This window comes from Spermophilus citellus (assembly GCF_964194105.1).
Source record: "Spermophilus citellus genome assembly, chromosome: 14".
Lineage (NCBI taxonomy): Eukaryota > Metazoa > Chordata > Mammalia > Rodentia > Sciuridae > Spermophilus > Spermophilus citellus.
The window spans coordinates 31,878,478-31,904,105 of NC_138194.1; the positions used below are offsets into that span (position 1 = coordinate 31,878,478).

The window sequence follows — 25,628 nt, forward strand, 5'->3', positions numbered from 1 at the left end:
TGGGTGGGTTGGGCTGACAGTGGGATAGGGCCTGGACTTGTAACCCCTCAGCTACTGAAGAGGCTGAGGAAGGAGGGTTGCAGGTTTGAGGTTAGCCTAGGCAACTTAGCAAATCTTATCTCAAAATAAATAAAAAGGGCTTGGGGTGCAGCTCAGTGGTAGAGTGCCCCAAAGTTCAATCCCCAGTACCAAAAAACAAACAAATAAACAAAACAAACAAATAAACAAAAAACACAAACTGGTTTGTATTTGAAAGAGTACCAGTTCTGGGATTTAGGACATGGGTATGTGTCTAAACTGTGCCATTTCATAGGTATGAACATTAATGGTAGAAGTAAAGTGATATTAAAACTGATAAGTGAGCCTGTGAAAATACATAAATAAATAAATAACTTAAAAAAGAAATAATCATTATGTGATTTCCCTTGGCTAAGGTACTGATTATAACCAATTGGCAAACAGTGCGATTGTGGTTTGTAAATACTTAAGTGCAAATTACTTTATAGTTAATAGAAATATATTACAGATTTACAGGAAGTTTGGAGAGACAAAAGACCTGGATCCTAGTTCTTCACTTCACCTCTACTCAGTTTTTTTGTGCATGAAAATTATTCAATTCCCTTGTGTCTGTGTTTCTTAAAACAAAAACAAAAACAAAAAACCTTGTATTTGAAAATAGCTTCAAACTTATGGAAAAGTTGCAAGAATAATAGAAAGAACATTTGCATATCAGTTATTCAGATTCATCTATAGTAACAATCTGCCCCAATTGCTTGTTTTATGTTTTTTAATTGGTGCATTATAATTATACATAATAGTGGGATTCATTATGCCATATTCTTGCATGCACATAATTTGATCAATCTCATTCCTCAGTACCTCCCCTTATCTTCCCCTTCTCCCTCCCTACCCCCTTACTCTAGTCTACTGGTCTTCTTTTATTGTTATTATTTTTTTTAATTAGTGCATTATGATTATATGTAAAAGTGGGATCCATTATGGTTATAGTTGTACATGAACAGAGTGTTGTTTGGTTGATTTCATTCCCAGTGATTTCCCAAGCTTTCTCATGTGCCACATAGGATGGGGTCACATCTCAATAAGTCCATTGTAAACTGAAAATATCACAAATTGAAAATGCACTCTATACATCTAACCTATTGAACGTCATAGCTTACTAACCTGTCTTAAATATGCTCAGAACACCTACGTGAGTCTATAGTGTGGCAAAACCATGTAACCCAAAGCCAATTTTTTACAGTGTTGACAATCACATAATTTATTGCATATTGAAAAACAGAATGGTAGTATGGGTACCACATCATCATAAAGCCTAAAAATCTTAAGTTGAACCATTGTAATTTGTGTATTGTGTGTGTGTGTGTGTGTGTGTGTGTGTGTATATATATATATATATATATGGAAAGAGTGAGAGAGAGAGAGAATGAATAATATGTCCCCTCTCAAAAAACTGAGTAATCTGCACACATGATCTTTTACTGGTAAATATTAATATTTTGGTATGTAGTAACTGAGACTATGACTTTATCTCTTATTCTTCAAAATGGGCACAGGTGATTACGTGACATGCTGCATATTGTCAAAAATCAACCAAAATGTCCAAAAGCACTTTAGAAAGTATGACGTTTAAATGTTATATAAAATTAAAAGATGCATATTTCATCAACTGTGGGGGAAATCAATTTACATAAAACTTCAAAGGACTTATAGATTGGAGTGGAGCAGAAGCTAAGAAAGTCCATTGTCCTTTTCCATAAAGCCAATAAATAGTGCCAGATTTATTTTTGCAATGGGAGGTAAGGGGGAACTGCTTCCACACTGTGTGTCACACTGTTGAGTGTCTCCTCCTGCAAGGACAGGTGTTTTGTTTTTTTCGTTTGTTTCTTTGTTTTTTTATCTTGTGAAATTTTTCACTTTGTTTTAACAGTTTGTCATTTTATTGTTTTTTTTTTTTTTTTGTGTGTGTGTGTGTGTAGATGATGAGCATATTTGAGAAAAGACTATAGAAAGTAAAGGGCAGTTATTGCTCAGCAGCAGAATAAAAGAGCTGTAAAGAGTTTAGTAAAAGCTCAGCTTTATTTCTTTCAGTGCTGCTTTTAAGTAATGAAAATGACATGCTTTGTTTTCAGTATAGACAACAAATGAGATACAAATAGGAAATAGGGATGCTTTTTTTTTTTTTTTTTTTTGGTGCTGGGGTTTGAACCCAGGGCTTTGTGTATGTAAGACAAGCACTCTACCAACTGAGCAATATCCCCAGCCTGAGGGATGCATTTTTAATAGAAATATTCAATGTAGAGGCTTAGTCAAAAATGGTACAAACAGAGTACACTCATGGACCAAAGAAATAACTTTATAGAACGCTTTTTCTGCACTCACTGCAATAAGGTTTAGCTGCACAAAAAATAGATTATTATTCTGCCACATTATCTTCACAGTCCCCAAAGATTTTACCCTTTCATCAGAAATTGTAATACTGGTAAGCCTGATATTTTTATAATTCTAACCAGATTTGCAATCACATTTTCCAGTGGATTGAAATATGACCAATAACCTAAAAATATGAACAAAAATGCTCTTTTCCCTGTGACATGTTTCTTTCATTGCTCTGAAAATCATAATGGCTTCCTTTAGATACTTAAAACAACAAAAAGCAAATCTAGAACATGTTTGAAAAACAAAGCTATTTTTCAAAAAGTCAAAACCACACTTTATGTGTTCTAAATTAATCTTTTTACTTTGAGTTATGAAGATGTGTTTCCTTATAGCACAAAATGAAAAATGGGAGTTAATGAGTATGAAATATATTTTTTCTGTGATGATTAATTTAACTTCCTTTACAAATAAATCAATTTTAAATGTTAAGTTATATAGATACATAATTGTATATATGCCCTCTTGTAATTTATTAGGCTACAAAGAATTTTGCTCTTATAATTCTCTTGGAAAAATTCCAGAACCTGAGGAAGCATTTCAAATATTTATTTCCCAGTGAAGTGACGTTATTGAGGGGCAGTTCCGTTATTCCAATGCAATAGATTTCCCTAATATTGATGTATCCGGAAAACTTGGAGTATGGAGCAGATACGTAGGGGGCAGAAGTCAGAAGTTCAGGGGCTGAAGGTGTAGTAGAGCACCTGCTTAGCATGCATGTTGCTCTGGGTTCCCAGCAAAAGTCATGAGTTCTAACACTAATTACTTGAAGATGGCAATCTCTCTCTCAGATTCAGTTTTCTGGTGTACAGAAATGGCACATCTAATTTACGTACACAAATATTTCAAGTTCCAATGATTTAGTTCAAGTGAAAATGTTTTAAAGGGCAATGGTTAATACTGTCATCAGCATTTGGGCAGTATTCCTCTCAGTTTAAAAAATGCCATTATGAAGAAGTTTCTCTATAATAAAGCTGAGTACTTTCAGATCCTCCAATAGCAACAGTGCTAGTTATTTCTGTTGGAATGGATTTTCCACGAGAGACACATGTGAAAAATAAATGCTTTTTCTTGCATTTGATTCAGTCTCTGTCACTCCTGACAGTGCCTCACTATTCACCAGAGCACACAGCAAGGGAGTCCATTGGCAAAAGGGTAGCGGAGTTCACCTCTGCATGTTCCTGTTAGGCCCTAATGCAAAATGACACATGAACTCACTGCAGTCCCAGTAGAAATTCGTTAACTTGGGCTTTCTGATAAAACCTGAGTTGTAGAACTCTTGTGGACGTGACTCAGTGATAGAGCATTTTCCTGGTATCCCCAGGCCCTGAGTTTGACCACCAGCAATCACAAAACAATTAAATAAATAAACAAACAAACAAATAGATAATTTGTAATTTTTTTTGGGGGGGGCAGTCTCTACAAAACTGCTCTTAAGCTTCCTCAGATATAAAATTTACTTCAATGATCTCTAAGTTTACCTTATATGTGTTTCTATGGCATCTTACATGCCTTTCCTAGAATCCCAAATTCTCTATTATTTAACAAACAACATGTAAGATTCCATATATTTGACAGAATGTGTGATAATTTAAAGTAATTAACTTAAAGCCTTTCATCTCTCTCTTGTTCCTTGTCCTACAAAGGAGAATTCCATTCCTAGCAAAGAATTTTTATAATAAATGGAACATGCTTATAATCCCAGCTACTTGGGAGGATGAGGCAGGAGGATCACAAGTTCAAAGCCAGCCTCAGCAATTAGCAAGGTCTTAAGCAACTCAGCAAGACTCTGTCTCAAAACAAAATGTGAAAAAGAGCAGGGGTTATGGGTCAGTGGTTAAGCACCTCTGGATTTGATCCCTGGTTAAAAAAAAATTAAAAAAAGAAAAAACAAAGACTATGACAAAAAAAAAGAAAAAGAAAAAATACATACATAAGTATACATATATTTATGTACCATTGCAAAAAACCCCACAAACCAGGATGATTCACTATGACTTTTATAGGGTGTTTTAATTCAGGCAATGCAAGAGATATTGGACAAGTCTATGTATCTAGCCCTGTCCCTGAAATTCTGGTCTAGCTATAATTTAAAGGTCCTTCAAAACAGAATTGTCACAGTCTCTTCAGTTCAGCTCTCAAGAGAAATTAATTGATAACATAGAATCTCAAGTGACCGGCATGTGAGTGACACCCAGCTATACAATTTCACATCTAATCAAGGAAGATGGGAATTCTAGTTGGACTATTGTCTATTTGAATCTGATTCTGGAAGGAATCCAGCTGGCTGTACTGTAGCCCTGGAGAGCGATGTGGGCAGAAGATGGGGAAAAATTTTGAACCAGAAAATCAGTGGCCAAGATAGTGATATCCACATTGTCAAAAGAATGCATGGTGTAGCTGTGGATTTGCTGCTGATTAGTTTCCTAAAATTTCTCAATGACTACAATGCAATTTTATATCCCAGTTCTTGGACCATTCAAAGTCTTCTTTGAAGCTATGTTTAATCAAATCTCAGGTTTAAAACTCAGCTTCATTTTTTTTTTTTTTTTTTTTTTTTTGGTATCAGAGATTGAACCCAGAGGCACATAATCGCTGGACCACGTCCCTAGCCCTTTTATGTATTTTATTTGAAGACAGATTTCCCCAAAGTGCTTAAAGCCTTATAAGTTGCTGAGGTTGGCTTTAAATTCATGATCCTTCTGCCTCAGCCTCCCAAGCCTCTGGGATTACAGGTGTGCACCACTGTGCCCAGCTTGCCTTAATGTTTCTAATAAGAGTAAGGAAGCAGTTTGAACAATCTGTGAAGAATAGCAATAAATGCAAAATTGGACATAATGAAGAGCTAATATTATGATAAGATTTTAAGTGGTAAGAGAGCACATAGAAAAAGGAAATTATTGATGATTGGAAGTGTTAGGAGTTTTTCTTTCCAGTGATAGGTGGTGGGATTTGGACAGTTGAATTATGACGGGAGGCAGCCCCAACCCAGAACACACTCTGAGCAAATGCATTGTAGTAGCCATAAGAGATGTAAATTCAGGACATGTTGGACCAGCTTAGCAATGAGCAGAAAGCATGTGGAGAAAGTGGTATGGTCACAGTAGAAACAGTGTGGAGGTCCTTAAATGCTGCTGCTTTATTTAGACTGGATGCTTTAGAAAATTGGAAGACAGCTATTTTAGGGTAGCAGAGTGACATGAGGAAACATTGCTCAGGGGAAGATTACTTTTGCTATGCAAGATGATCTGGAGATAAGGAGATAAAGTACAGAGTTCAATTTAGAAGCATAAAATGATACAGAACTGGATTAAAGTCCTCCCCCCTTTCCCATAGCATCCTTAGTTTCAAGAATGTGTTATTTATTCAGCTTAAGGGAAGAGCAGAGATTGCAAGTAAGTGAAATAATCTAGATTGAGAGAATGGCAGAGGAAAGGTAGAGACAATAGATTGCTCCAAAAAGCTAATCAATTTGCTCAAAATCACACTATTAATAGCAGTCATATTCTAGAATCCAGATTTCGAATGTATTTTCCACTGTATCACTCCTGCTGTTTTTCCTAGCCTATTATTGCCATTATTCAGCAAATTTTATTTCATTGCTGGTCACATGCTTCATTTTTTAAGTCATGAAAAGTCAAAGACATAATAATTAAAATGTACATTTTGGTTTATTCTTGGCCCGAATTAAAATATGATTTACCTGAAGTCAATGAGGCAGTCCAGAAGTATTGGAAGTTTCTAGAAGGATTGTGACAACGGCAGAAGCAATTTTAGGAACACTTACACATTCCACACTTCTAAGCCTGTTAAGCGGTGGACCAGAATAGTCGGTTGGTAGATAGCTATTTTTTGTAGTAAAAAGGACAATGAGAGTAACAATGATTAAACATAAAAATTTTTGATGTAATTTATTTTTTCTCTGTTTTCTGTCGCGTGTGTGTGTGTGTGTGTGTGTGTGTGTGTGTGAAGAAAGTGCGGCTGCTAGGTACAGGCACATGCCTGTAATCCCAGTGGCTCGGGATGCTGAGGCAGGAGGATCTTGAGTTCAAAGTCAGGTCTCAGCAAAAGTGAGGTGCTGAGCAACTCAATGAGACCCTGTCTCTAAATAGAATACAAAAAAAAAAAAAAAAAGGAGGGCTGGGATGTGTCTCAGAGGTTGAGTGCCCCTGAGTTCAATCCCCAGTACCCTCTCCGTTCAAAAAAGTGCGACTATGACAGAACTTTTTTTGACCACAAGGATATTCTTTATTTCCACTTCTTATCATTTTTTTTCTCACAAGGATGACACTTCTCCAACTCAAGACGTCTCTGTACCTATAAGACAGGTGTAGAAGCTTAGCATGTAGGAGTAGAAATCTGAATTGAAGATTGAATTTAGAAATCTGAAATTAAGGAGGTCCGCAATATCAGTTTAAATTTTATTGCATCATCTCCATACAAGGGCATTTTCCCCCTTGAATTAAGTGAATGCTGTATGAAGAGATGGGGTGCTGAGCTGGGAATCCGAGCCCAGCGTCTCTGCTTGCTGCAGATGATGCTTACCGCTCTATGGCACGTAGGCATGCTATCTTCTGCCTTTGGTTCATTGCACACCATGTCTCAACAATTCAGTTGCCAGCCACTAATGGTTTTCAAATATAAACTGGCTCATGATAATTAAACCCTCGTGCCTGGCAACTTTGAAAAAGAGATTACAGGTGCTGATATTTTGGCTGGCATTTCTCCCTTAGGAACCAAGGAACATGGTTTAGAACACTTGGTTGGGTAAGACAAAACAGGTCAAAATATTCATTAAAAACTTGAATAGAACCCAAGTCCTTTTTTTTTTTTTTTTTTTGGTAGAACTAGAGATTGAACTCAGGAGTGCTTTGCAACTAAATAAAATTCCTAGACTTTTTTATTTTTTCATTTTGAAACAGGGTCTCCCTAAATAGCTGAAGCTGGCCTTGAACTTGCAATCCTCCTGCCTCCTACCTCCTGCCTCGCAAGTTGCTGGATTATAGGTGGGCCCCACCACACCAGGCCCAAGATGCTTTTGAGAAACCAGAATGCTGTCAAGTCTCCATAGTCAATGCCATTCCCACACATTTTCAGTAAGGGAACTATATTTATATTTCAAACCTTGCTGCCTCAGGCTCTATATTCTTCAATCAAGCTATCCTCAACATACAGCAAGAGATCATGACATGGCAAACAGAGTTGTCTACTTCTAATAAAACCATATCAAATCATGAAAACTGCCCCATTAAATTAGACTAAATACTTGAATTTAAAAAAAAAAAAATGGGTATTCTAGCCAGATGTGGTGGCACGAGTGTAATCACAGAAACTCAGGAGTCTGAGGCAAGAGAATCTCAAGTTCAAGGCTAGTCTCAGCAACTTTTTGAGGCCCTTTGCAACTTAGTAAGACTCTCAAAATTAAAAAGGATTGGGAATGTGGTTCAGTATTCCTGGGTTCAACCCCTAGTACAAAAATCAAATAAATTAATTAATAGGATATTGCAACGTCGTCAAAGGACAAAGCAAGAAAAAAAAGCAGAAGACTAAAGAAAGCATTCCTGAATCTTAAAATTAAGAGTCATAGAGCGGGGAGGTATAGCTTACTGGTAAATCACTTGCCTAGAATATAAAAGGCCATGATATTTTGTCTATATGCTAATTATCCTAATTTGATCATCACATATTTTATGCGTTTGTCAAAATATCATACTCAACCCCATGAATATGTACAATTATTTTGTGTTAATTTATGATTTTTAAAAGAATGATTTGTTTGTATAGCAAAGAGATAAGTGGGTATATCATTTATAAAGTAAGTCATTCATGCATTCTGTATAATGATGTCAATCAAACTTTTCCAAGGTAAAACCTGAAGGCTTATGAGCAAAAGAAATTTATATCTAAGTTCATATTTATACACACTTAAATATAGGTCTGTTTATGTATATTTATATTAAACATATTTAAGGTTCATCTCTTCTTGCCTCCAAACACACTTTAAATTGTATGTCACTCTCCACAAACGTTTCCTTAGTTCAAAGAAGAGAATTATAGGTGTTTTGCAGACATAGTTTCTTATTCTGACTTGAAAGTTCATTACTTTATCAAAGTTAGAGTAACTTATATTTTTTACTTGGCTGACCACTTTTTTTTTTAATCTGAAAAAAGTTTGTTATAAGGAGGCATGTATCTTATTTTTTAAAAATTGCAATTACATATTTTGTGTCATTTACATATTTTGTCTAATGCCTATCATTATTATTAGACATTATATAAGGTTTTATCTGTTTAACTTATATTATTAAACATTAATATACACACATATTTACCCACGTTTGCATTATAAAATTATCCCAACTGTGATCTGAAACAATAAACATTTGTTCCACAATGAACATTGTCACTTGGGAAATTTGTGGGGCTGCCAAAGGAAATCCCACTCCATCTGCCATTTTCCCTTAATGTCATCTCTGTCCTCCATTTAACCAGGTTCTGTTACTGTTATTTATTTCTTTATAATGTGTTTTATACCCACTCTTTCTTCATCCTATTGCATTAATGGGAAGAGACAGCTATTTTTTTTTTTTTTTTGGTTTGGTTTTAATTTGGGGACCTTTCCAATTATTATCATTTTTGTTGTTGTTGTTTTCTTTTTGTGCTACTAGGGATTGAACCCAGGGCATTGCGCATGCTCCCACTGAGTCACACCCCCAGCCTCCAATTATCTTGGTTTTGTCCCGCCCACATCTCATGACTTAAGTTTCCTAATACATCTGTTGAACTATAAAACCCAACCTCTCAGCTGGGCTTGGTGGTACATGCCTTTAGTTTCAGTTACCCAGGAGGCTGATGCAAAGGGTCGCTGGAGTTTGGGACAAGCTTGAACCACACAGGGAGACCCCATCTCAAACTAAAGTACAACCTCTCCACGTGATGTGTCAGGACCCTCTAGATTGCTTATGGTAGAAAAGAAAACAGAGTGAGATCAAGAAGACCTAGACCCGTTTCCTTCTCTTCCTTCTCTTCATCACACTTCCCCACCCCCTTTTTTTCCTCCTATTTCTTTTTGCCTAAGTGGTTCCTTCCATTATATATTGAAATCGTGTTTATTCAGATCCTCCTCCAACAACAACAACAACAACAAAATTTCAAAAAATGATTCTCAGAGCAGGGAATGGTGGCGCACACCTGTAATCCCAGAGACTTAGGAGGATGAGGCAGGAGGATGAGGCAGGAGGATCACAATTTCCAGACCAGCCTTAGCAATTTAGTGAAACCTTAAGCAACTTTGTGAGAACTTGTCTAAGAATAAAAAATAAAAAGAGTTGGGAATGTGGCTTGGTGGTTATGCACCCCTAGGTTTAGTCCCTGGTAGAAAAACAAACAAACAAACAAACAAACAAAAAACCACACACACACACACACACACACACACACACACACATACACACACACAAACTATTGGGTTTTATGCCAAGTCTCAAACAGTTTAAGCCTCAAACAGTTCCTTTCTGCCTTGGGTAAAAACAACACAGTTGTTTATGCACTTACTATGTCAGACGTTGTGTGTTGACCAAATCTCCATTTTATAGAGCAGGAAAATGAGTAAAAGAGAGGGTAAATAAATTGTCTGAGATCTCCCAGTTCAGCATGGAGATGGGTCACTGATCTTATTCATCTTCCTGTGGACTAAAACAAAGTCCTGTCCAGCCCAGTTTCCAGCTCCTCCAATAGGGGGCTCTGTTGACATCTCTTTTATTTAAATAGTACTAATAACTGATTCTTGATCCACAAAATTCTTTGTATTACTATTGAAATGTTTAAATATCTTCCCCTCACAACAACTAATCTTATAAGCCTTCAGGGCAAGGATGGTATTCTATATTATTTTGTATTCCCCACTGCATTAAGAAAGAAATATACACACAAGAAGTTCTCAACTATGAAAGGGCTTTGTATGCCTCATACTGTTTTGTTTTTATTTTTGTTTTTTGTACCAGGGATTGAACTCAGCTGTGCTTAATCACTGAGCCACACCCCCAGCCCTTTTTATGTTTTATTTTGAGACAGGGTCTCGCTAAGAGTTGCCTATACCTTTTGAGTCTGATTTTATTTGGCACACTATGGCGTTCCTTTGGACATCATCTCCACTGCTGGAAAGTAAAGACTTCAGCTGTTTGGCACTGAGTACATCCCCCACATCTCCTTTACTCATTACAGATATCATATATGAAGAAGCATGTGGTAACACATGTAAAGCCTGTAGGTGTGCTGAATAAAAAAAAATAGACTACATAGCCTATGCTTTGATTCATTTGCTATTTTCAAAGCATCTTCCATTCTCTTACCAGCATGAAGCTCAAGAGGAAAAAGGAGAACATGATTTGTAGGGGCCTCTCTTCTGGGATGCAGTTCTTGTAAGATGAAAGTTAAAAGCTGAGGTTTCAAGAATTTCTGGATGCACCACAACTGCACATCTGTTTACTAGGACGTTCTATTCAGGGAAAGATTGATTATTGGCAGGTGAAGGTTAAGAGGGAGGCTTTACTTGGGCAGGAAGTCTATTTAAAGAACATGTTATATTATAGAAAGGAGCTTTGGTACTAAGCCATATTAGTGATAGGAGTTGAAGATAACATCCACAGGTGCACATTTCTAAAGTAAATTATCAATAAATGCACACTCTATATGCAATTAATCCTCTTTTTTTCACCATGACTCTTATATTGTTAATTAATAATCCAATCTTCAGTTTTATTTTAAACTAATATAGCAGGTGTATCCTATGAATTGTAACATTATACAACAAAATTGGACAAGAGACAAACTCTATAATTCATGTTCCAATTCAGTTATTAGGTAGATGCTATTGTTGCTTTGAAAAAAAAAAAAGGAAGACCCTTAAATTGCATAGTTTTTGGATTTATTTCATCAGGGAATATGGGAATATTTTCCTGAGTTCTTGAATCTATCTTGTTTCAATTCCTCTTTGTTAACTATGCAGTAGAAAATTCTACTATTTGAAGGCAAAACAAACAAAAACAAAAAACATGAAACAAAGCAATAAAACTAGTTCATGGCTGAAGGTCTAGCTCAATAGTAAAGAGCTGGTTGCTTGGCATGCACAAGGTCCTGGATTCAGTACCCAGCACTGCAAAACTAAACGTTTCTGCGCCTATAATCCCAATGACTCAGGAGACTGAGGCAGGAGGATAGCAAATTCCAAGCCAGACTAGGCAACTTAGTGAGACCCTGTCTCCAAGAACAAACTAAAAGGTGCTGCCCAAAAACAAAATAAAAGGTGCTGCGTTGTAGCTCAGTGGGGGGGGGGGGGACCCATAAAACTAGTCCAATTAATTGTAGCAACAAAACTAGTATCTCACAATGGCAATTTGTAGCTCAAATCAAGATTTGGGTAATGACAACAGAATGGATTACAAGTAAGGAGAAGTAAAATAAATATACAAATTACACATAGGTAGATAAAAATCTACAGAATCAATATCTTAGGAACAGAAACATGCTTGATACGTGATAAGCCAAGTCCCCATCTTACAATGATACACTTCTCTTACAAAAATGTCTAGGCTTGTTCATGAATTTATTGTCCATATGAATTTTAGATTTTTTTTTTTTTTTTTTTTACATTTAACAAGATCCATCTGGTCTCCTGCCAGGCCTCAAACTCTGCTCCTACAACCAACTCCTAACCTTGTGCTAGAATTTGATTAGTATGACATGAACCTTGCAAATTAATTTTGAGAGACTCTTCCTTTGACAATTAAGACTTTACATCCAGAAATATAGTGTTCATTTATTCAACATAGAAGTTTGATGCCAACTACAATTAAACACTGACATGTCTTAAGATTCACATTTTAGAAATGTAGAAATCCATTTTGTACCTGTGTTGTAAAAGGAAAAAAAAGGTAGAAGAAAAGATCTTAATGTTAAAGGAAATGTGGAGAGTTCTATTATTTTCAATTAGCAAAGGTTTAATACATTACTACTCAGGATTACACGGATCATATTTATTGAGGGCAAAGAAGATGAGCTTGGCTGCTACAACCAAAGATGAGGTCAAGCAACATAAATGTTAATACTAGTCTTTGAAAGTTCAATGGACATGTTCGTTGGGGAGAGAAAGAAATTTCCAGAAACATTGTGTTGTGCCCCATCCTAGGCAGTTCCGTTTTCTTTCCTCTCCTTGGCCTAGTGCAGGTGCAGATCAGATGATTGGGATTGAAAAAAATAACTTCTGATCTACTCCAAATCTCTGAAAACTGGAATCGAAGGACCAGTGTCCAAGAACATATTTTCCAAAACTTTCTCAATCAACAGTCCTTGTAGGGAAAAGGGCCCAATATTTGACAGTAGATGAAGAGTTTGGGAACAGACAAGAGCTAAAGCTTTTTGTTTTCAGATTTTTATCAAATTTGCTTTGTGGTGAAGGATGGCAGAGGTCCATGTCTTGTCTAAATGGTATTTTGGATTAGCAATCATTTCTGGAAGCCTGACCTGACTCTCCCCAGTGGTTTGTCAAGTTATTATTCTTCTCTAAATAACGTCCCAGGAAGAAGGAAGAGGAGCACATGATTCTAGATGAATCCACCTCCCTGGTGAGATTGATTGATTGGGTTCTTTGTTCCCCCACAGCACCCTGGGCCAGCCTTGCTATTTATTATCACTAATGGAGGACCCAGGATCATATTCTCCGTGCAACATGGATCAGCCATTGCCAATGTCCCTACAGATCCATTAACTCAGTTGCTCCAAATTCCTAATTACCAAAATCACTTCCCTCAATTTCCCTTTCTCTACTCCAGTCCCCTACCTTCAGTGGCAGAAGAAAATGCTAAAGGAAGACACAACATAAATAGACAGAATTAATGATTGACATAACTGAGATGAACACATTCCTGCATCCTAGATCTACATCCAAGCTTCTCTCTCCCCCATTTCCTAGACATCCAATATTGGACACATGCTTTCTTCACAACATTACCAAGGGAAGGAGTCCTATCTCTGTATTACAGAGAAAAGAGCTGAAACTCAGAATGGTTAACTCCCTTGTCAAAGACCACACAGCTAGTGAGAGATAGTCTCTGGATTAGAACACAGATCTGTTTGAAACCAAGGCCTGTACACTCTTGCTCCAAAGTCATATTTAGAACTTCGTATGCTAGAGGAACAGCTAATAGATGTAACTTCTACCATAGTTACAGAGAAATGAAACAGACAGGGATTTCACATATAATGCTCCAATTTAATTTTGGGCAATAATTTCACATTCTACCTGAGTGGCATTTCCCCTGAAGTGAAAACCTATTGGAGTTTTCATCATTTGTTCCTTTTCTCTCATGAATGGGAAGGAAGGTACAAGAGTCAGTTAATGTTGCCAAACTGGAATAAACAGAATAAAGTACTTCGACAGGATGTTGGAGTATCCTAGTGAGTTAGACAATACACATTTATTACTATCTTCTGTAGGGCATAAAAGTGAATCAGGCCCTTCCCTATTATCCTATCTTAGGAGTCAAGGAATAAAAAAGCAAATTATAATGCAGGATAAAAAAAATAAGGCGATTATGCTAAGCACTATCCAGAGGTAACTAACTAATAGGCAGCACCAAGGGAAGGTGACCATCACTGGTCAGGGGAGGCTTGAGGAAGAGTTGGAACTTAAGCAAAAATTTTGAGAGATGAAGAAATAAATAGAAGAGAATGAACATGAGAGCACGTTCCACGTAGGGGTGGGAGTGCAGAGGAATGTGCATATGAAGATGAACTCATTTTACAATCAGCCAGAAAACAGGAGTAGTTAGGGCCACAAGAGACTAGGAAGGGCAGGACACGGACTGGAGCATCAGCTGGAGGGAAGGTAGGCAGGTTGTGGTCGGGATCTGGTTGGAAAGTTGGGGTCAAGTACCAGGTCAGCACATTAGACTGTAGCTCGGTGGTAGAGTGTGACTTTAGGGTGCCTGAGGCTCTGGTTCAATCATCAGTTTAAAAAAAAGGGGGATGAAAAGGAGGAGGAGGAGGAGGAGAGAATAAAGAGGACTAGTTAAGGAGGCTGTTTCAATGACCCATGTGTGAGAGCATCACTGCACTGGGACAGTAGCTATGGGCCAGATGTGGAAGGCATTTTATAAGAAAGACTCAGAATTCGATGACAGATTGGCTGTGGAGGAGAGGGAAATATTAGGGGAAAAAAATAAATGCTAACAGGCCAATTCCCCTCCTCCCCAATTGAGATCAAATTGAAAATATTTTAAATAGGAAACATATTTCAGGATAAACTTTTTCCATAAAATATCTTCTTTCAACTTCTTTTTCATGGGTCTGATCTAACGTAAAGGTGAATTTACCATATGACCATAGACTTAATTTTATACATGAGCCCCCTTTCCCCCAAAGTCAATAATGATGATTAAAAATAATAATCTATTTAGAGTCAGCTTTTAAAAATCTTAATCTCCTTAAATTTACTCCATGCTCTGCACACAAAAGTATTGCATACTGAAAAAAGAACCAGATGTCCCAAGCTGACCCATTGGTTGGCCTCATCCACATAATGGTTGGGAAAATCTCAATACTATGTGTGGCTCAGTATCAGAAATCCTGCTTTATGCATTTAATGAATAAACGTGTCTTAAATCTAAAACAACAAAAGAACCAAACCCCTATTCATCCCTATGTGGCTATGTAATTAGGAGAGGAAATGGAAAGTGTCCTGTTTGCCACTTGTCTTGACAATGACCATGGAAATGGCCACAACAATCTGTCTGACATCATCATATCGATTTCCTTAGAAGGAAAGAGCCCCTTTCAGTTCCCCGATGAAGGTCCCCACTCAGTCTACCAGGTGCTCTGTCAATACCTGGCTGAGTGGAGGTCAGCACTCCCCTCTATAATAACTTTCATTCTTTTTTTTTTTTTTTCAGAACCCCTCTAAGATTTGTCACCTTAGGACACACCTAGAGAGAAAGCTAGAGCAACAGTGCACACTGAGATGGCCCCACCCCCAGCTGTCCCTGGGAAAGGGGGTATCTCCTGTGTTCAAACACTTTTACAGCTGTTAGAATACTGATGGGAACTTCATGTGTGTTACCAGCACCAGCGCTGTCAGGGAGAAAGCAAATGTCAAACCCAAGTATGTGGAAGTCACCATAAATAAGTCTCTGAATGTTCACCATCTGGAACCGTAGATTTAGATTTTGACTAGAAACTGATTGCCCTGTGGGCACTATCTTAAGCAAGTCCTTCAGTTCACCAGATAACTTCATATTACCTTGTTAGGGGGTCAAAAACACAGCTTTACCTCTTCAGGTGTGAATTTATTATTTCACCACACTTTCTTGTTCCTTTCCTTTGTACGATTGATTTTGGGGGGAAGGGTTCTCCCATACTGTCAATCCTTTGTGGTCAGCCGTATGATTAGTCTAGAGCACCAAGGACATAGGGCTGTTCTAAATGGCACCTTGCCTTTGTTAGAAAGCTATCACTTCACATCTCAGGGGGCATATCTAGCCTGTGTGCAGGAAACTTTACTTTTTTCCAGAATTATCTCTGCAGTGGTGGAAAGTGGCCTGGATAGCTAGCACCATACTTGCCTCCTGCTGTAGAAGTAGTTCTGATCCTGATACCATATCAGTCTGCCTTTCCGTTTTTTAAATTGTTTTAAACCCCAGTTCCATTGTAAAGCCAAAATGGAATGAAAGGAATTCCAAAAGACTTCAGCTTGCGAACTAAGTCCTATTTTGGTTATGTAATATTGGAAATCAGATAATACTCAGCTGCAATTACTGTTATAAATATCTTTTCTCACTGAAGATTTTTCAAACCCTAACCAGAGGACATTCTGAATAACAACGAGGCCCTAAACTAAAATACTGTTTTAATCTTAACTTTTACATTTATCTATTTATTTATTTACTTTATTATTATTATTTTTTTACAATACTTGGAATCGAACCCAGGACCTTGTGCATGTTAGGCAAGCACTCTACTACAGAACTACACGCCCAGCCCAAATATTAACTTTCTTAAAAAGAGGATTTAAAAAAATCAACTATCTGGCTAAAAAAAAAAAAGAAAGAAAAAAAAGGAAAGAAAAGCAAAAAAAAAATATATATATATAGTGCAACCTGAAACATCATTTTTCAGGCATCTTTATACAGTTCAATTCTAAAAATCACTAGTCTTCAATCCTGCTATTCAGCCTACTAAACAGCTCCTATTTCAGAATAGCTTATATACAGCATGATTCACACTCCCTCACCTGCAAAGAGTAAGGACCGTGTTGGGTTTCGCTACCAAATGTGCAAGTCCAGTAAGAGCAAGAATTCTTGCGCGTCACAGGTATATTATGAACGTGTGTGGAAGGCCAAGGTGTGGGTGACAAATCCTCATGGACTCCCCTCATTTGCTCAAACATTTGAAAAGTGAAAATTTCATGTTTTGATCACTGCAAAAATAGAGCATCTACCTGAAAGGCTTTTTTTTTTTTTTAACCACAAATTATGCATAGGACATAAACCTCCCTTATTATATATAATTTAAACTTGGTGGGTGTTTTTGGAAGAGTGGTCACTTGCACATAGGATGACAATTCACTTTATGCGGCTCAACACCTCCATGACCATTAATTTCCAATGACTAATTTATAATTAAACCCGTTTTGTTTGTTTATAACCAAGTCTGAATATCTATTTACATTTAATTAGCACTTCAGATAGCCTGTTTAAAACCTATAAACCTAGTGACTTTAATGATCCATTACAGATATGCTACTTAGTTTTCCATGACTTGTAAAACTTTCACAAACAGATCTGCAAATGAATTACCTCCATCTGCTCCCCCTTGCAGCTGCAAGAGGGCTGTGTTAAAGAGCATTTTCCTCCTTCCTCCTCTTCTGCTTCTCTTTCAGCTCCCTGCATTTTTGTTTTAAAGTTGACCTATCCGCTGCTCAGAGGGGAGACCCTTCTCCTAAAGAGTTTCCAAACTTTACAGTCAATCTCCAAAAAAAAAAAAAAAAAAAATTTAAAAAACCACTTTGCTCCCTCATAAATCAGACACGATCTACCTTGTACCAACCGGTGAACAAAGCATTTCCATCTCTGCCAGCAACTCTGTAACTAGACCTTTCCAAGACTCTTTATGAATTGGGTAGTAAAATGCAACAGTTTGAAACTGCATTCTGATTTTGAAAGCCCAGATCAATGCTCTCTTGGCCTTGATCATCCCTGACGAGCAATTTACAGTCACTGCTTTGAGTGTAGAGCGGGGATCTTAAAGGGGATCTTAAAGGGCACAAACGCGGCTCCAAAAGACATTTTCTTAGCTACACCTTCCAGAGCAAGGCATGAGAAGTGTTAGTTCTGTAAAGACAGCCAAGCATCAAGCTATGTGCACTGTTATCTGTCAGCGGTACAATAGCAGCATTGATAGGACAGCACCAACTGGCTTTGACAAGTGTGCTGTGCTAGCATTCCATTCAAAACTATGGCAAAAGAGAAAGAGACACAAGCATTCAACGTCTTTTACTTTACCTGAAAAAAAAGAAAACGGCTTTTCTTGTGGCTGCTGAAAATAAATTCCTCCTCTTTCTTCCAAAAGCAAAGTAGTTGTATTGCCTGCAACTCTCACTTGGAGAAGACCACACAGCTCCGGCAAGGCAGCCTTCCTTCTCTTAATCCCCACTCGAATGTGATGACACACACTAACCCCAACCATCTGTTGAAACACGTCCTCAAGCACTCAGCACAGTGGTGTGTCAAGACAGGCTGCCCAATCCAATTGCTGGGGCTGGGTGTCTCCTACGGATTGGAGGCTGAGGGCAGGGCTGAAACTGGAGGTCTGAGAACTCCCAGTCAAGTAACCTGAGATTTTCGGAGAGAAAGGATTGCTATAAAAAGAGGAGGAGTGGGAGGTGCTAAAGGGAAGGTAGAGGGAATGAATTATTCTGGTGGCCAGTTGTGCGTTACTTTTCACAACTCCTTGTGCTCCTCCCGGGACAACGGGGACCCTCGGTAGGATGCCCAGAAACACTAAAAATCTTTTACAGCCAACCTATTGAGGGCAATCTTCTCAGCAAGCCACTTCCCCCCGCCCCAACCGGAGATAAAAGATTCTTCTTGACATGCTGATAAAGTGTTAAATGTGGGAGTAGTTTGCACCGAAATGTGACATCTACATTTTGAAATCTAAACTCCTACCTTCCTTTGATTAGATCGTGGCTGCCTCCAGCATTCCTGGGAGGGTGCGGGTGGGGGGGAATGGGGGGCGCCGCTGCCGCTAAGAGCCGAAAACTTCTCTATTGCCACATAACAGCTCTGCACTGTGTGCTACAGGCTCAAGTTCAGAAATAGTCAATGAAAATCATTTTCATTTCTGCTCATGTAAAATCGCACGCGCTCCCATAGATAAAGGTGGCTTTTTTTTTTTTTTTAATCACTTGCTGCTTTACAGACATCTCTTTGTAAAAGCCCTTGGTACCAGAGGGTTGCACTCTGTCATTGATTATTTTTATTGGCTTCTAGTTAATTGCACTTATAATGTCCATATAGCTCAAGCAGCTCATTAAGAATTTTGCTTTGAAATGTTTTCAATTTTTAGTCATTTCAATACCTCCTTCTTACATGCATTTTTTTTTAAGTCCTCTGGACTGTTTTAAAAGAACTAATTACTGTGATAGCAGTCTGAATCAGAACATGGCTTTGTTACAGTGCCTTGAGAAGAAGTCTGGAAATAAATTACTTACAAATCTTATCGTTTCAAAAATTCCATCAGACATCTAAGGGATTTTGATAATCTTAAAGAGAAAATGAGAATTTTAAATACGAACAACTCCCCGACAATATCTGTGGGAAGACAATATTTTAAATATTACACCTTTAAAATTTTTTTTCAACTGGGAGGAGGATTGCTTGGGGTAAAAAAGGAACACATTAAACTTGTCTAGAGCATCAAAATCTAGACTATAAATAGGTATCCAATATTTGCAGTATCAGTATGTCAAAGAGAATTATTTCAGTATCTAGGAGCATTAACTTGATTAACTTGGATTTTTCAGGGATTTTTTGAATAAAATTATATTAAGAAACTTAAAAATGATTCCCAGTGCAATTTTTTTGAAGCACAGGATTACAGAATTATTATTTTCATATAGCAAAGTTTTCTTATAACTTCGTTGTAAAGAAGGAGGGGAAAAAGGGAATCAGAGATTGGAGTCCTGATTCTTTTGCTCAGTTTTTACCCAGAAGTGATTATGAGGTGTCTGTTTCACAATAAATAGTGTATTCACTAAACCACTACTCCTAATCACCTAAATCCAGATACATAATCAACACAAACATTTTCAACAATGGCAAGTGGCAGGGCAGGGCTAAAACTTCCCTGGGGCACCATAAACTTTTAATAGTGCCAATTATTGTAAGGCTCCCCCCCCCCTTTTTTTGGGGGGGTGGGTGGGGGCAGGCAGTGGCTAATCCAACCAGACCTGTGTCTGGAAACCTGGATTACCTCAACTGCATAGATTTTGAAGACCCCGGAGACATTATTAAGGTAGTTTGCATTCTCTTAAACTCTAAATTGAGTTACAAAAGTAAAACCTAAGAAATTGTGAAGGTGTTAAATCAATGTTTTATCAACCGGGAGCTTGTAACTCACCTTCTAAAAGACATTTCCCAAATGGGCCTGGCTCTGACCTACAGTTATTGTTTAAAAATGTGGTTTTTTTTTAATTTGTTTAACAACATTGTATCCTATTCTTCATTGTAAACCTTTTCATTAAATCTAAGTTTCTACTTCTCTTTTATTGATAACTTCAGCTACTGACCTTGCTAACCACTCTCTTTAAAATACAAAATACAAGTCTACAAGAGATCCTGGCCATTTGCTCTGATTGCAAGGCTTGCTCTGGGCATTGGCTGTACATGCCACCTTTCAAAAGTGTTGTAAAATGAGTCCACAGACACATTTTTTTGTTGTTGTTCTGAAATGCTTTTGTTAGGGAAAAAATCAACTCAAACCAAAACCTGAAGCTGGTGCTGCAGGATAAGATCCCACCCCCACCCCCCACCCCCGCTTTCTCCCTGTAACCAGCTTTCATGCTCAGCAGAGTGTCAGTTTAGAAGTTAAGAATTTTCCATTACTTTCCTTCCTTTCTCCTTGCCATCTGCAAACAGTTTATTTTTTAAGAAAAAAAAAAAGTGAAATTGATTCTGTCTTGAAAAATCTAAACCTAAAATACAGCACATTCTAAAAGATGATATCCAGCATTTAAAGTCAGGATGAATGGGGTGGGGGGGAGTTTGTGTGCAGAGTGAATAGCTTCATCATAGGAATTAAGTAAGGACACTCCTAAAATGAAAGATTAATTGTAGGTAACGGTGTTATTGAAGAATAGCCCCTCCTATTCTGTTCTTACAGTTAAAATGTCCCTTTACTTATTAGCTCCAATTAGTTTCCATGGTAACCGACCAGCCCTTGTAAACCCCGCACTCTGAGCTTCCCTGATCTTTGTCTAGACTGAGCTCACCACCCTTCTTCCTCCACAGATGGTAGTTGAGCCGAGAGTCTGTATCTATATCCATATCTTTTGCACACACATAACTGGCACATAAGTGCCCACGTTCACTTTTTTTTTTTTTTTTTTTTTGCTAGCACAATGGTGGCCAAGGGAGAATGGAAGTGGCATTTAATCCCCCAGCTACAGCGCGTGCATCTGCTGCCACACTAATTTTTTCCCCTTTTGGTTATTGTTTCTTCCAGTCTTGTTCTATTATCAGCTGTTTGCCGCTCTCCTAATTTCTTTTCAGGGAAGCCAATACAGTATAATAAAAACCTCATTAAACAGAAACACCTATCAGCTTCAGAGAAAGCCCTAAACTATCCCTTTTTGTTGAAAGAATCATTAAAGTGAAAAAAAGAAAAACCACTTGTTTGTCATGCTTGGGGAAAAAAAGAGAGAGAGAGAGAGAGAGAGAGAGAGAGAGAGAGAACAAAGCCAACATCAAGGTTTATCAAGCCAGGGGGCTAATACGAAGATTTAATGCACTTAAGACATTGGGGTTCTTTCCCCCTTGTGCTGCCAAGAACCCCAACTTGAATGCCAATGCCGTAAACAAAGATCAGGGAAGATGAGATCTGGCTTTGGTGGAGAGGGAGGTCCCAAGGTCTGCAGCATCTTAGGGCTGTGCCAGGGTGCTACTGCAGGCAGGTGATGCTGCTAGGGTTCTGGAAATTGGGTAGTGTGACCAGGGAAGAATCAGACATGCAGTGGGATTAGGACTTCTGCAAATATTTGAAATATCAATAACTCAGGAAGTAAGCCACCAGTTTCCTAACCTTGTTGGCTTTACTTCTTGGGACACAACTTATTTTGGAGTGCTGGGGATATAGCTCAGTGGTAGAGAACTTGCCTAGCAAGCATGAGACCTTGGATTCCACCCTCAGCACTTGCAAAAAACACCATACAGAAACAACAACAACAACAAAATTACAACTCAGTATTAATCTGAAGTAAACCATCCCCTTCATTATAAGGGGAGATGAGGAGATCTTAGAAGTCAGTCTTTTGGATAAAATGTCAAATGGTGGTACATTTCTCCTTTTTGTAATATCATTGCTGCCATTTTTCGAACACCAGTATTGACATGATCATAATGGGTAAGATTTCCCCAATTCTGATGGAATATTTTATTCTTTTTCTGAGGAGTGTGTGTGTGGGAGGAGGGGCGTCTTGGAATCAAACCCAAAGGTGCTTTGGCACTGAGCTCCATCTATCAGCCCTTTTTACTTTTAATTTTGAGTCAGGGTCTTGCTATGTTTCTCAGAGTGGCTTCAAACTTGCGATCCTCCTTTCTCTGCACCCCACCCCTCATAGTCTATTATAAATAGAAAAATTGGGGGGCTGGGGCTCAGTGGCAGAGCGCTTGCCTTACACATTTGAGGCACTGGGTTCGATCCTCAGCACCACATAAAAATAAATGAATAAAATAAAGACGTGCTGTTCATCTACAACTACAAAAAAAAAAAAATTAAAAAAAAAGAAATAGAAAAAAAATTTTTTCAATCACCAATGTTACATCTGCTAGGATATGGGAATCTGTGAATCTTTTTATACGGATTCTTTTTTTTTTATTCTTTGACGGTAACATTCCTTAGATTTTTTTCTTTTATGCAAATGACAAATGTCATCTAAAGTTCCATGGCTAGAAACATGCATTATGATTAGCCCATTGCCATTCATATCATAAAGTGTCTGTAGATATCCAATAAATCTTGTAACTTGGAGCATCCTGCACATCTCAATTACCCAAGGCCACACAGCTTTGAACATTCTCTTAATTCTCCTTCAGCTAAACATTACTGACTTCATTCACATTGAACTGAGTCACTCTCAGAAAGAGAGGGGAAAAAATATTGCCTGTGAAATGAACTCACATGTGAGGCAGCCAGCGCTAGACTGGTTCATGTTTGCCGTGACTATGTAGCTGTTTGGAGCCTGGTACTGGAGCCCGTGGGAACCTTCAGGCCAAAGAGTGGTTTTATCAACTGCAGTAAGGTTCCCTCCAGCAACCACAAGCCTGAAGAATGCTGAAAACACATAGAGCTGCACTTTAAGTAATTTTGGGAGGACAAGATGGAGAATGACTTGGGACAAAACAGTGACCCACAAGTGGGATAATTTAATAAACTAAACTGCATTTGATAGAATTATGGAAATATGAGAGCAAAAGTTTTAGAAATCAATTCTAAATCCATATTTGTGGAAATCAGTGTTGGGAGCATTGGGCTTTAGTCTTCTTTTGAGCAGATAATTAAATTTCTGAGACATAATAACAACGTATGAATAGCAAGTAATAGAACATTGTGAATTTCAGCAATAGGAACTTGAGGTTTTGTTAAATCTGTGTAGAGGTAAGGTTGGGGATATTTTGAGATAGAGCACATCCTAAATCTATTAAATTAAGTAATCGTCTTTCCTTTGTAACATATACATTATCTAATTAAGGTGAGTAGTTAAATGAAACTAGAAAACTGGATGCCGTGAGGGGCATCTCTCAAGTCCAGAGAATACAGCAGAATTTTTCTTTTGAAAAGAATAATAGACAAAATGTACTCTCCTTATTTTAGAAAAGAGAAAAGCAAGGCCCAGGAAGGTATAAAGGTAACATCTGAGTCATCGGTGAATCTGGGAATACACTCCAAGATTTAATCTGATAGTGCACATATTTTTCTCTCAGTAACAACATGCACTTTTTTTTTTTAAGAAATAGAAATCAGAATTGCAAACATTCTGTTAAATTGGAGTAATTATGTTTTACTGGTGACACATTACATAATTTGAGAAGTCAGTGGGATTTTTAGAGGCACAAAGTACTTTTAGTTAGGCAAATATTTTTTAAGCCATCAGAGTTGATGAAAACCCATGAGAATTGTTAGGTTGATATAATTGTAAAAATGCAACAGAGCTCTGCTTATTAATTCTTGGATCAAGTGATTTTTTTTTTTATTATGGCCATGCTTCATTGTAAAAAGTGGGATAGGTCCCAAGGGATACACCTCACCTCCGTGTGTCTTACTTTCATGTATTTTTTTTTCAATATGCAGATTAGAGATTTGGGGATACCTTGATGAGATAACCGCTATGGAGATTATGGGAAAAAAAATGGACATCAATCCTGAGCTGCAATTTTTCCTTATTAGGGCCATAGATGATTAGAATATAGGATAGGAATATATCCCAGTTACTTAATTAATGTCTAAGAAATTAAAAAAGATGTATGACTCCTCATCCAGGATCGAGTTTTGAAAAGTGGCGTCTACAGGTTTATGGCGCCTGAAATTTATTTAAAAAATGTAAAGTATAAAACTGAGCCTCAAATGAATTTAAAAAACACAACAAAGTGGCAAAACAATAATCATTAATACTACACAACAGATTAATAGAGAAATGGATACACAGGGCAAAAGTAATATGTAAAAAATACTGCAAGTGAAAAAATTAAATATGTGGGGAGGTTGAATTTCCTTTTCGTGGGCCCCCAAACAATCCTTTTTCCTCATTCCCTCTCTCCCTCCCTTCCTTTCTGCCATACTGGAGACTGAACCGGAGCCTTGTGCAGGCTGAGCACATACTCTACTACTAAGGTAGACCCCCAACCCCAATTCATTTCAAAATCATCAAGTCTTTGGGAGCAGATACTGTGCTTTTTCCATTTTGCATGCTTCTTTCCAAATGCAGCACAGTGCATTTACATAATAGGGCTTCAATAAAGCTTCTGATATTTGTGCCTTGCTTGTCTTCACAGAATTTGCTCATGCCGTGTCTGGAACGACACATCTCATCTTGTCTGAGAAAGATAAAGTAGTTTTTGATATCAGTTTGCTGTAGGCCCTCACTTCTGAGTAAACCGACCTGCTGTGTACTTAGCTATGCAAAAGCAGAATAAGGTTCCTTGAAATACATTTTCACTTTAAGAAAGATAACATGCATGTAGTAGACACTTAGCACTATTGGGAAGTTAAGTATTTGTGTAAAAGTTTCTGAGTAACAGATGGAAAACAGCTGCCCACTCAAACTTATTACTATTACAGTCTTTACCAAGAAACTAGAGCTTACAGATGTTAAAAAAAAGTTCATGTCCATGAATATTTAGTTGTTCTTTATTTATTCTTTTCTTACCCCCCTTCTTTATAGTGTTCTTGAAATGAAAAGCAATGTTTCTTACATAGGCCCATGTAACTTCTGCAAACTACATAAAAGCTTGGATTTTGTTAGATTCTTTTGGAAAGATAGCCTACAAATGAACATTATTAACCTATCCATACGCTGGTCATTCTTAGTCATCACAACTAGAATATGCAAAAACCCAACTCTATAAAATTTAAAAAAAAAACTGGTTCTTTTTCTCTTGATAGTTATAAAATGTAGTTTGCTTATTATCTTGACAACCATGATTTCTTTCCCAAGGGCTGAATTTCCTAGGAAAACTGTAGAAAGGGCAGTCACAATATTTTTGCATGTGCTCTTAAAGACAGATTTGTTAAGTATTTTCCAACAAACCTCTTAAAAAAAAAAGAAAGAAAGAAAGAAAGAGAAAAAAACCAGACACCCCCTAAGCCAGTGTTAACTCTTTCTTATGCTAAATAGCTCCTTCTGG

General features: G+C 37.6%; 1 protein-coding gene across 1 annotated transcript in view; it reads right to left on the bottom strand.

Moving 5' to 3' along the window:
• The window catches only part of LOC308633097 (extracellular sulfatase Sulf-1), a 182,760-nt gene extending 164,426 nt beyond the window's left edge, over nt 1-18,334 (bottom strand). The window contains exon 1 of the mRNA XM_081265591.1: nt 18,009-18,334. The gene's annotated coding sequence lies outside the window, so the exon portion shown is untranslated. The remainder of the gene's footprint in view (nt 1-18,008) is intronic.
• Between the last annotated feature and the right edge of the window lie 7,294 nt (nt 18,335-25,628).